The sequence below is a fragment of the Triticum urartu genome, chromosome 5A (genome assembly GCF_056163025.1).
Source record: "Triticum urartu cultivar PI428250 chromosome 5A, HENAU_Tu73, whole genome shotgun sequence".
Lineage (NCBI taxonomy): Eukaryota > Viridiplantae > Streptophyta > Magnoliopsida > Poales > Poaceae > Triticum > Triticum urartu.
The window spans coordinates 314,086,812-314,099,055 of record NC_141877.1 but is presented as its reverse complement, the minus strand read 5'-3'; positions in this window follow the sequence as shown (position 1 = coordinate 314,099,055).

The following is a 12,244-nucleotide window of genomic DNA, read 5'->3' as shown; positions in this document are numbered from 1 at the left end:
ATATGTTCCTCCAGTGACCTTCTTCTCGAAAGTCCAAAAACGGGCAGAATAGCCCAAGTCTAGTAACATGCAAACATCAATTGTATCTCTGAATGCCTGGATCTATGCGTTGCTGCGTTGACCAACTCCCTCGTGCTCTTCCGGACGTAAAACTTCATTAAAATCACCAAGACAAAGCCAGGGTAAGCTGCTTATTGTACTGATATTTTTCAAAATTGTCCATGTTTGGTGTCGTAAGTGCGTCTGTGCCTCGCCATAAAACACACGTTAGTCTCCACATATCCTCACCCTGCTCCTCCACAGATACATCAAGGTGGTAAACAGAGTAACCAAGAATTTCAACTTTTATTTCATTGTTCCAAAACAAACCGATACCACCACTCCTACCTTGACTATCAACTGCATAAGCATTATCAAAATCAATGGAACTAGCTAAAGCTTCTACCCTAGAGCCTTCAATCTATGTCTCAACAATACAAAGTAGGGTAGGGGCAAACTTCCTCGCAAATTCGCGAAGTTCTCGGGCTGCAGCGGGTTTGCCCGCTCCACGACAGTTCCAGCAAAGGGCACTCATTGGGCCTGGCGGCGCTCCTCGAAGGAGCCCGCCAAACTCTTCACTGCTGAAACCTGTCCATCACTACCATCATCTTCCTTTCGGGTCCTCTTGTGTTCTCTCTGTGGCGGGGGGCTGGACACGGAAGTGCCCACCGACACGATAGCTAGCTTATCTGCAGCATCACCCTCCATCGGTAGCCCAGCCAACCTCTTCCTCGTGAGATCATCCATATCAGCATCCTTACCATTGCCGTCAACTGCCATGTCATCCTCTCTACTTCCCATCTCCTGATAAGCCGGGAAGTTGTTCATGTCGGTCTCGCGTCGAATGCCTGATCGTCCTCCTGGCCGGCCTCCCCTACGGCCACCTCTCCTACCTCGGCCCTCTCCAGGACCTTGGCTCGCACGCATAGCCCAGCTAGCTCGTAAATCCTTGAATGCTAGAGCCGAAGGGGGATGAATCCCAGTACCGTGTTCCTTATAGAGATGACCCAACATGCCACACACGGCGCACCAATGAGGCAACTTCTCATACTTTACCCTATAAATCTGTCTTCCCCCCCCCTCTGATCATGGATACTGCGTTCTTCAGGGGCTTAAGCACATTCAGCCGGATCCACACCCTATGGAAGTTCCCAACAAAGTCATGAGACGGTTGTTCTATGAATAGCACTTCCCCCACCTTTGCAGCTAGTGGAGCGACCAGGTGAGCAAACAGATCAGGAACGTCATGTATCTGGATCCATATATCAATTGTCTCTAGCTTGATGGATGAGGGCTTGGAGACCCCATCATAAGGCGCAAGAAGCACTGCATCCCCACGGAAATTCCAAGGTACCTCATGCATAACTCTCTCCCAATCTCCTAAACAGGATAGTTGAACTGAGTACAGATTATCTTCCAAGGGCTTGAACTTGACCTCCTGCGCTGTATTCCATGCTGCTCGCATGTTTCTGTAGAACCATGTCTGACTGTATGATTTGGAGGTGTTTACCCTAGCCAGCGCAATCCATCTGGGTCCCTGTGGAGGCGCAACTTCCTCATCAAAGATCACATTGTCAAGATCTTCTTCCTTCAGCCCAAGCTCTGCCATCATCCGTTCAACCTCACTCGCGCCCGAGGAGCCCGAGGCCCCATCAGCCGCCATCATAAGATCCTTACCTGATGCAAAAGAGTGGCCGGGTATATGGGGAACCCTAGACCCGCCGTTCCCCGTCAAGCCTCGCGCGAGAGGAAAGCGACGGAGGAGACGGAAAGGGATCGGCGGTAGGGAAGGAAACAACGATCTACTGCGATCTACTCGACGGCATCGCAGTCGCCGCCGCGAGAACAAAAACCCTAACTCGAGGGAACGCTATTGAGCGACCCACATGTGAAGCCAGCCAACCCGAAGTGGGTCGGCCCAACTTGCATTGCATGTGGGCGTCGCGGCCTCCATTTGATGCATGTGCGCGTCAAATAGGGTCTGCCCAAAATAGAGGAGCTTACGTTTGCTGCAAGGAGTGGCGCATATGAGATGCCTTCTATCATCCATGGGAAAGTGTTCGTTTCAACCGGCTGATTTCACAGCTCGCTAAGCCGCGCGCTATGTTCGCCACGTGTATGTGAGACCCACCCACCGCCTGCGGACCACCCCATCCCTATGTCTAGTGGCGCACATCAAACCACCCATTCCTTATCTCTTTTCTACATATCCTCTTCGTCTCCATCGTTCCCTTCTCTTGCTGCTCCTCGCCATGGACATGCTTCTCCTTTTCTCTGTCGCTACTGTTGTTGCTGTGAGAGATACAGCCATCGTCTGCTGGAAGCGTTGGGCTGCAGACGGGCAGCCGCTCGCCGGTCACTGCAAGAGGGGACACCCGTGGTGCAAGTGGGGCTCGATGCGGGGAGCTGCCCGGAGATGCAATGGAGCGCGCGCCGCTGCGATGATGTCCATGGAGATTGGCCGATGGGGGCTCTGCAACTCTGGCGATGCTGCCTTGAAGCTGTTCGGGAGCACCGTCGGTGTTGCAATGGAGCAACATGGGGCCGTCGGAAGCAGAGACGGCACTGCAATGAAGCCTCGCCGGAGTTGCAATGGAGCTTCGTCGGACGCGTCGGTGTTGCATTGGAGCTCCGCAGGTGCTGCGATGGAGCTTTGCCGGACACGTCGGCGCTGCGTTGGAGCTCGACCGGTGCTGCTCTTGCTGTGATGCAAATCGTCCACGACAGTGGGCATCGACGCCCGCTGCATCGCAGCTCCGGCGACGTCGCGGCCATTGCATCGCACCTCCGGCGGCATCGGCGACCACTTCGTCGCAGCTCCGGCGGCATCGACGCCTGCTGCATAGCGCTCCGACGGCATCGAAAACCGCTGCATAGCAACTTCGGCGGTGTCGCGGCCGCTATAGTGCAACTCCGGTGGCGTCGATGAGCGCTGCATCGCAGCTCCGGTAGCGTCGACGCCCGCTGCATCACAACTCCAACGAGCGTTGCATTGCAGCTTCGGCGTCGTCGATGCCCGCTGCATCACAACTCCGACAGTCGATGCATCGCAACTCTGGTGGTGTCGCGGCTGCTACCGCCGAGCTGGTAGGTGTGCTTGGAGCGTGACAGTGGGCGCTACATGGGTGGTGCCTGTGTTAGCGCGATAGGAAAGATGTTGACGGGAAGTGCGATCCGTGAACAGTTACGATGTGCATAATCGGACGATTACCAAGGCGGCTGATAATTCGCAGTTATCATCTGGCTTACACCTAGCATCGGCCATCATCCATCCCACTTTTGTTTCTTGAATCCTGCCTCGCTGCCTATCTTGGGCCTTTTTTTTCTTACCGGGCCACACTCTCCTTCTCCCCATCGATACTCTCTCTCATGGACATTGGCCTTTAGTGGCCAGGCTCTGCCGCCGATATAGCTAATCTTGGGTGCTTAATTAATTGGAGCTCATTTCTCAAAAAAAATATTAATTGGAGCTCAAGTTGCTCTCTACCCTTGGTAGATTTCTTGATGAGTTTGAGAACACTGGGAAAGCTAGTGTTCTTAAGCATCCAGCTCATCCCATAGAGGAGACATGGATTGCCCTCGAATCATGACATGCTAAGATCAATGCTGACGGAGACTTATCCTGAGCTGGTGATCGGGGCGCTGCTAGTGCGGTATACAGAGATGGTGATGGAAACTTCCTAGGTGCCTTGGCGATCGTGATCGAGGGGCTAACCAATCCGACGAGCCTTGAAGCTCTTGGGTATAGCGAAGCCGTGTCATTGGCTTTTCATCTTAACTACTCCTTCCGTTCGGAATTACTTGTCTTGAATATGGATGTATCTAGAACTAAAATACGTCTAGATACATCCATATCCGAGACAAGTAATTCCGAACGGAGGGAGTAGAAGGGTTGGGCAGGCTTCGCTGCGCCATTGGTGTTGTTGGGTTTCTTAAAAAAATACTCAGCGTTCTAAAATTTAAGATGTATTACTTTATTAAAAAGTCAAAGCTTTTAAGTTTGATCAAGTTTGTAGAGAAATATATCAAAATCCATAATATCAAATCAGTATGATTAGATTCATCATGAAATGAATTTCTATACTTTTTATAATACTATGGATGTCGATACATTTTTGCTCCTAACTTGGTCAAAGTTAAAGAAATTTGACTTTCCAACAAACTAATACACCTTATATTTAGGAATTGATGGAATATTTAGTTTGGTTGGAGGAGATGATGGAGTGTGTTTTATTTTTTTTATTTATAATACGGTGATTTGATGGGCCCTTGGTGTTGTGCTTCTGTGTTACCCGCTAAGAGCATCTCTAGCAGGCCCCGTATATCGCCGACCTGCAAAACACGTTTGCAGTTCACGGAAAAACGGCTTTGCGGGCCGGCGCGGGCGGCCGCAGAGTCAGACCCCGCAAACAGACGACGTTGGTGTCCAACAAGTTGACGAACTCGACAGTGGCATTGTTCGAACCACCGCTACATTGAGTGACATCAAGTCAAGAACAACCACAATGCCAAAAGGTGAAGCAAGAACAAGAGGTCGAAGATGCATACCTTGCGGCCATTTCGTCGAACATCTCGCTTGCGGTGGAAGCAGCGCCGTTGAACGATGTCGTCGGGGAGGCGGAGGGAGTGGAGGAAGGCGCCGGCCTTTTCATAGGGACCTTCTTCCGCTTCACGCCCGAAACCTTGCTCACCTTCTCCGCCGGCGGCCGGGCAGATCGAACGGCGGCGGCGCGTTGGGGCCTTGGGCGACAGCGGGGGCGACATGGCCGGCAACGAGATTCGCCGAAGGGGATTGTGTGTGCGCGACCTCCATGGTGACGGGGGACGGCCGGGAGGCTTCCATGGCGGCAAAGAATGGCGGGAAAGATGGACCGGAGCGCGCGGTAGCGGGGCAATGGCGACCGAGGAGGGGGTGGAGCGGGAACGACCACACGGAAATTTCCCTCGTGCCAAATCTCGCTGCAGCTAAAGCGCGAGCTTGGGTCAGCCTCCCACCCCTTGAATCTAAAGATTGAGGACGAACTTTTGCCGCCCCGCAAAAACTTTTACGGGTTGGACGCGTTTGCGGGGTCTGTTCGGGCAGGATTTTCTGCGCCGACCCGTATTTTGGCGGTTATTTTGTGGGTCGGGGCTTTTTACGGGGTCTACTTGAGATGCTCTAACCAACATATATTTATGTGGGGATTTTTTTTGCGTCCATGGCTGCATATACTATATTAGTGGTGCAGTATCACTGCGTGGAATTGATGTGTTTTTATAAGCCAGTTGCTACTGATTGATTTGAATCGTTGGTCCGGTCAAAATCGTATATGAAATTCAAAAATTGAATACCTTAATTGCATGAAAGAATTGAATGAGAAAGCTCCTTGAGAAAATATTGACCCGGTCAACAATTAGGGAACATAGGGAACTAAAAGAGTTGAATGAGAAAGCTCCTTGAGAAATTGTTGACCCGGCTAAAATCGTATGACCCAATTTTAAATTGGATACCTCAATTAATTGTGAGGCTTTAAAATTAGGTAGCATAGTGTGAGCTAATAGTATAAAATAATTGAATGAGAAAGATTTGAAAAATTGTTTTGCTCCGGCCAAAATCAGGCGAACCATTTTTAATTAAAGGCCTCAATTGAATGCGGGTTCTTTAAAACTAGCGACCATAGTATTATAAATGATTTCTTGCAGGTGCAAGTGGCTACAAATTGTTTGGGAGTGCTCGGAATACGTGTGAAGATAATTCATGTGAAAGCGTCTTGAAGTCTTTATTAGATAGAAAAGAGGGTACAACCAGATGCCATCAGGCTAGGCGATCTAGCGTCGATGGTTCACTCCAGCTTACAAAACAGGCACTCCAAACCTAGGTGAAGCAGAGTAAGAAAATGAAACAAAGTACAAAGAACAGCCTCAAGCGGAGATGTTTGCAACACACCCAACAGCCCTCCACATAGCAATATCATCACGGATCAGGTTGAGGACGCTGTTGGCTGTGCTGGCCGTGTGCTGGAAAATTCTGGCATTCCGCTCCTTCCAGATCCTCCAATGCACCAAGATAGCAATGGTGTCAAAATCACGCATGTTCGTCCTGGGGGTGCTCTTCCTTGTTGACAACCACCAGTCCTCTATGGTGTTGCAAGAGTCATCAGGAATAGAGAAGTGCACACTCGTCCATTGCCTGAAAATGCTCCAAAGGTGTTGCGTATATCTGCAGTGCACAAAGAGATGTGTGCAGTCCTCCGGTTCCACTAAGCAAAGAGGGCATGTAGAATTGGATGGCCAACCTCTACGCAGCAGGTTGTCTGCCGTGAGGTAGCGCCTGTGCACGACTAGCCACATGAAGAACCAAGAGCGGGGCGGCGCCTTTGACTTCCAAATAGGTTTGTAGCATGGAAAACGAATGCCAGCCATGAAGAACATCCGATATGCACTGCTGACAGAGAAACACTGGTTATCCGTTAGCCTCCAGATCGGGCGATCATAAGCTTCAGGAGTTAGCACCGTGGCCTGCGAAATGTCCCAGATTTCAAGGTGTTGCGCGAGCGCCTGAACAGAGAGACCTCCCCTTATGTCTCGGATCCAGGCCTGGTTGTGAAGCCCCTCCTTGACAGATCGTCCGGAGTCGCGCACAAAAGAGAAGAGGGCCGGAGCAGCATCGACGATCGATCGTCCATCAGGCAACCAGTTGTCTGTCCAGAATCTCGCAGTCTCACCGTTGCCCAGCGAAACATCGCATGCTGCCTTAAAAATTGCCCCAACCTCCTTCTCAGTGGAGTCCGGCAAGCTATGCCAGGGTCTTTCCTCTGTAGCCCATCTGAGCCAAGGCCACCGGCTTCGCAAGGCCAGCCCGAAGAGTCTGAGGTTGGCCAAACCGAGGCCACCCAACTCCTTGGTCCTACAGACCCGTGTCCATGGCAGTAAACAATGCCCCCCGTTGATTTCCTCCTCTCCTTTCCAGACAAAACCTCGGCATCTTCGTTCAATAACCCTTATCGCCCACACCGGCAGTGGGAGCACTTACATGAAGTGGAGGGGGAGAGCCATGAGAACTGAGCTAGTAAGAGCCAGACGCCCTGCAACAGCCAACAGCTTCGGCTTCCAGCCTTTCATCTTGTTCGAGAATTTATCCACCATGGGCCAAATGTCATTCCGCTTCAGCCGATAGATAGAGAGGGGGATTCCCAAGTACTTGAAAGGAAACTTTTGCCTTTCGCATTGAAAATGCTCCGCCACAGTGCTCTCAACCTCATCATCGCAACGGATACATGTTATGGTGCTCTTCCGTAGGTTAATCCGCAGGCCCGAAGCTTCTCCAAACAGGTCTAACATGCCCGCAATCACCTGGTTGTCCACCGGAGTTGGCCTGAAGAAGAGAACTACATCGTCGGCGAAAATAGATGCCCTGGGCGTGTTGCTGTCGAGACCGAGAGGTGATAGAAGACTCTGTTGCACGACCCAGAGCAGCATGGCGTGCAAAGTGTCCATTGCGAGGATGAAGAGTGCGGGCGATACCGGATCCCCTTGCCTCACCCCTTGGCCGAGAGCGAAGGGTGCCGACAGTTCTCCATTGATGAGCACAATTGTGGAGTTGAGAAACATATGTTTCTTATCACATGAAAGTAGAAATGGCAACTTTGAGGCTCATATGACCTAGTTAAAGCATCATCTTCCTTACTCCTTAGGTCTCGTTTGACAGGGGAGGTTTTGCAGCCCCAGAGTGGAGGGAGATCTGAGGGGATTTGGTTAATCCCTTTTGTTCACCCAATCCCCTCAATTATCTACTAATCCCTTCCTCCTCATAAACCCCTCTATTTGGTTAAACCTCCTACAACAACAGTAGCAAAGCAAGTGTTCAGTTCCATGGGTGCCTTGGGGGGTTTTCTGTATCACATGGATTGAGGGAGATTCGTGGGGATCGGAGATGATTGGCCTGCTCAATCCCTACGTGTCAAATGGACTGACAAGGATTTCTGGGGATTTTAAACCCTGCGAGGATATTCCCCTTCAAACCCCCTCAAACCTCCTCCACCAAACAAGGCCCTTAGGGGCGAGCCGTCGTGTCTGGCTAACATCTCGGCACTTATTACTTTTGTATCCCCAAAACATTTTGCAATAAAGTTAGGGGGTGGTGATTCTCAAAATAAAAAAAATTAACTGAAGCTCAAGTTGTCCTCTAGCTATTGCGGTTTCAGGCAGACTAGAACTAGAAGGCATGTGTTGTGACGTGTGGTCGATGTTAACTTGCGAATATTAAAACTATATATAAGTTGACTAATGCCGCATACATCTGTGCACGCGTGCGGGCATAAGCTGCAAGAAAGTCAAATAAACTGCGGTGACCTCATCTAATATGAACAGATTAGATAGACTTTTGGCGCTTGTCTTGGCGCGGAATATGAGCACTCGCTAAAGCATTACAACCACCAACTTGTCAGCCAACTAAACCATGTTCTTTAACCCGAGTTAAAATCAATCAATATATAACTTTGCCCGCACAGGAAATGCAGACGTAAAGCTACGAAGCTACACGTATAGATTCGTCTTTCCTACTACAGCCATGGAGTTAATTCAGCAAGTAGACTACTCCAGCCTAGGCTGCAATTTGCATGCGTGCATCATCACACTATGTGCAGATAGTTACTCTTACTTGTTTGTCCATGGGAGCAATAGTATGTGCATCTCTGAAACACTGTCAAAGCTTGCTGCGCCTCTGAAGATATAATATTACAATAAACTATATAATCCCCGTTTCGTCAAAGTGATTTAGTGTTGGCGGGGCCGCTCATGAAACTATCGCCGTGTTACCGTGTAGAAATGTTTTCTTTTCGAACAATCAGCCAGAGCCTTACCTTTTTCGAATGGAAAATAAGTGTCAAAACACTCTTATATCATGAAATGAAGGTAGTAATAATTAACTAGTTAATTTGGAAAACTGACCAAAACCAGATAAGTGAGACCCCTAAACCAGCTTCCAGGCTGCGGCCCAAGCGACCAGATACAACACCCTACAATATGATCCAAAGCCGCCGCTCCGACTTACCTCAACAACTCACACACAACGGTTTCGAGACCGCGTACCAAATGAGCCGACGACGTTGTCACCTAAGTGACCAGACACGACACCCAGCAACACAAAGGCAATCTTTAGAGCCGCCTCCCTGTCACCAGCTCCGAGGCCATGCACTTGCCTAGACGAGGACGAAAAACCAAAGAACAACACATACCACCATAGTCTATTAGAAGATGGCATCTCACCACCGGTCATCACGGACGCCCACTCCGGTCGAAGCCAAAGCTTGGGTTTTCACCCGAAGAGCTCAAGATCCGTCCTTCAAAGGAGGTGCAAGGGCTCGACGATGACACTTCCAAGAAGGGAAACAATGTCCAAGGAAGTCGTCGTCCTCGACATCCTTCGAAATCAGTGTTAAGATTTCACGTGAAGTTCACCGTACCCCTCATCGTAGCATCATGCCCAATCATCTGCGTGAGGTGGCATCTCACCACCGCCAACCACTAGCACAGTCGACAAACCACTCGATACCTTAACTAGCATGACCGCCCCTGGTCCACTCCCAAGTGTCAGCGCCATCGTGCCACCATCCTGGTGCCGACACGACGACATCGACAATCACCACTTGTCAGTGCTCCGCTGCCCGCGCGACCAGCAACACCGCACAACAACCACCACATTCGGAGTCGCCTCTCAGACATCCTCGCAAGCTAGAGTCCTCCACATGAGGAGCAAGCCTAGTGTCTTCACCACCAGGTAACCACGCCCGAGGTTACGGAGCCACCACAACACCACAGTCAATGGTGGACATCTCTGATCTGTAGCAACACTAGGAACGAAGCCAGGTTTCACGCATAGAGGGGGCGAAGCTATGATGGCGTGAGAAAAATGTGGTTACAACAACCACTACTCCCCTCCACCCCTTAAATTCGTCCCTGAACAGGACCACCACAGATACGTAAGCAAATTAGCCACCAAACAACCATCAAACGACCCTCTAGACGTCCCACACCAGACCATGGTCTCGAAGCTCTAGGGAGAGAGCACCGACACCACCCTCCGTCCAAGCCGAACTATGGACATAGAGGCATGAGATCTGGCAAGAGGCGCCGTAATTATTGCCGTTCGCTCCCTATGTCGATTTCCCGACACCCACTGCTGCCACACCATCCAAAGAGGCACCACCGCTTCCCAGGGCCGCCGCCCCAGCAAGATGGTCGGACCATGCCTTTCTGCTTGTACGGTGACCCCTCAAGCGGAAAATGAGTTCCCCCTCCTTTGATATGAAGCCCGCGACCACCGTGGCAAGGGAGCCAGAGGCGGGGATGCTGGTAGCAGCGAGGTGTCGCCTCCGGTGTCACTATGGTGAGGTAACTATGAGACTGGATCAACCAAATGAAATGGAACTATGAATTCGTGTGAACGGAAGAAAGGTAACTAAACCAACTGCATGCATGGTCAAGTTTTTGCGCCGCAATTTGAAACCAATTTATTAATTCCAACGGGGAAGTCTATTGTTTGTAGGTTAATAATCAAACAGTGTGCTGTATCATATCTAGTCGCCGCACGTACGTACGGCATGTACGTCATCTTTAATTCGTCGAATATTCATATGTTCCAAAGCTGCAACTTTTAAACTGCTGCACGCCGCGAGCATTTTGACTTTTGGAATAGTTAGCGGCTGGTAGGTAGCCGGCCGGCCGGCCGGTTGAAATTAGCGGATAAGTCATGGCCTAGGCAGCAATAGCATGCAAGCTACAATTCGCGCACGTGCCGATTTGAGCCGTAGCCTTTGTGTTTTTGTTTTGGCTTGGGATTGGGAGGGGAGGAGGGCCGGCAGAGATTTTCCTCTTTTGAGGAATCGGGAGAGATATGTGTCGTGGAGTACAGTCAAGGTTCTTGCCAAGATGCAGATAGTTGAAGCGTTTCGTCATCCTCGCCGATACACACATGCATGCACGCACGCACGCACGTTGTATGTGTGTTAATGACACAAGATCGCATGGCAAAACCATGGTAGCGAAGAACCAGGCTGCATGTGCTACTGCCTTGCCACGGCTGCATGCACACCGATGATTGATCGACCGATCGGGTGGGTCACTCGACCAGTCCCTATCGGCAAAAGGTAACCATCTGATCCATGCACCCACCCGTGTCGATCGATCTAGTCTGTACTAGTGTCAAATAATTGATGCGTCACGCTGGGCCAAATTAAGCAACTCGTAACAAGTGTCATCCACCCGTACGTGTACATGCAACACGAGAAGGAGACACGCTATGGCTTGCCAGAGACGATGAGAAGGAGAAGCGTGACTTTGATGCCTGCCCACGCACGCTAAGCAGCTTTTCGTCCGAAAGCTCAGCGGCTGTGGGGATCAGGCATTCAGGCTGCCAGCAGCTACCACCACACAAATCATCAGTCCCATCCATCCATGCATCCTACTCTGTGTATGTGTGCATGCATGGCCTAGATGTAAAGCTCAACGCAGGTGTGCCCGCGACCCTTTTGCACACCTCGCCACTTGGGCCGTCACTCCGTACGCACGCGTGGCTGGGGGTTGAGCCCTTTCCGGTTCACCCTTTCGGACGTGTCGACGCGCGGTCACGCGCCCCCCTGCCCAATGTCTCGCTTTTGCATGGCTCCCCGAGTCTCTGATTTTTACACGGCACACAGAGTGTATTTTAGGCAGAACATAATTTTTAACCCCTTACCCTCCTTTCAAATCGGACACCGTATCCATCCGCAGACCGTCCACAGTTGGATGCACGGAAGCCGCCCGTTCAAAACTAGCCGCAAATGTCCAGTTGGAATTTAACTAAAAGAAAAGTTGATGTAAATTTAAACAAGCTAGACGATTTTCATTCAAACTTAGGTAATTTTTACATAAAACTGGACAACATTTCGTTCAATGAACTAAAACAAAATAAACCTAAACTACCATATACTTGACGGTGACCTCGTACGCCATGTCGAGCTAGGTGGCACTGTCGTCGTCGTCGAGCTTCGAGCGGCGATAGGGCGCAGGGTTTCGATAGGGCTTCCCTGTCGCCGCCGGGCGCTCGCAAACATCGCAGACATGGGCGGGAGGAGAGACGGGCAGTGGGAGTTGCCGGAGGCGGTAACAGCATCGGTCTCGAGGAGAGACCACTCCTCACCGTACTTTGCCATCTCCTCGTCGAGGGGCGGAGATGGTGCTTGCTTGT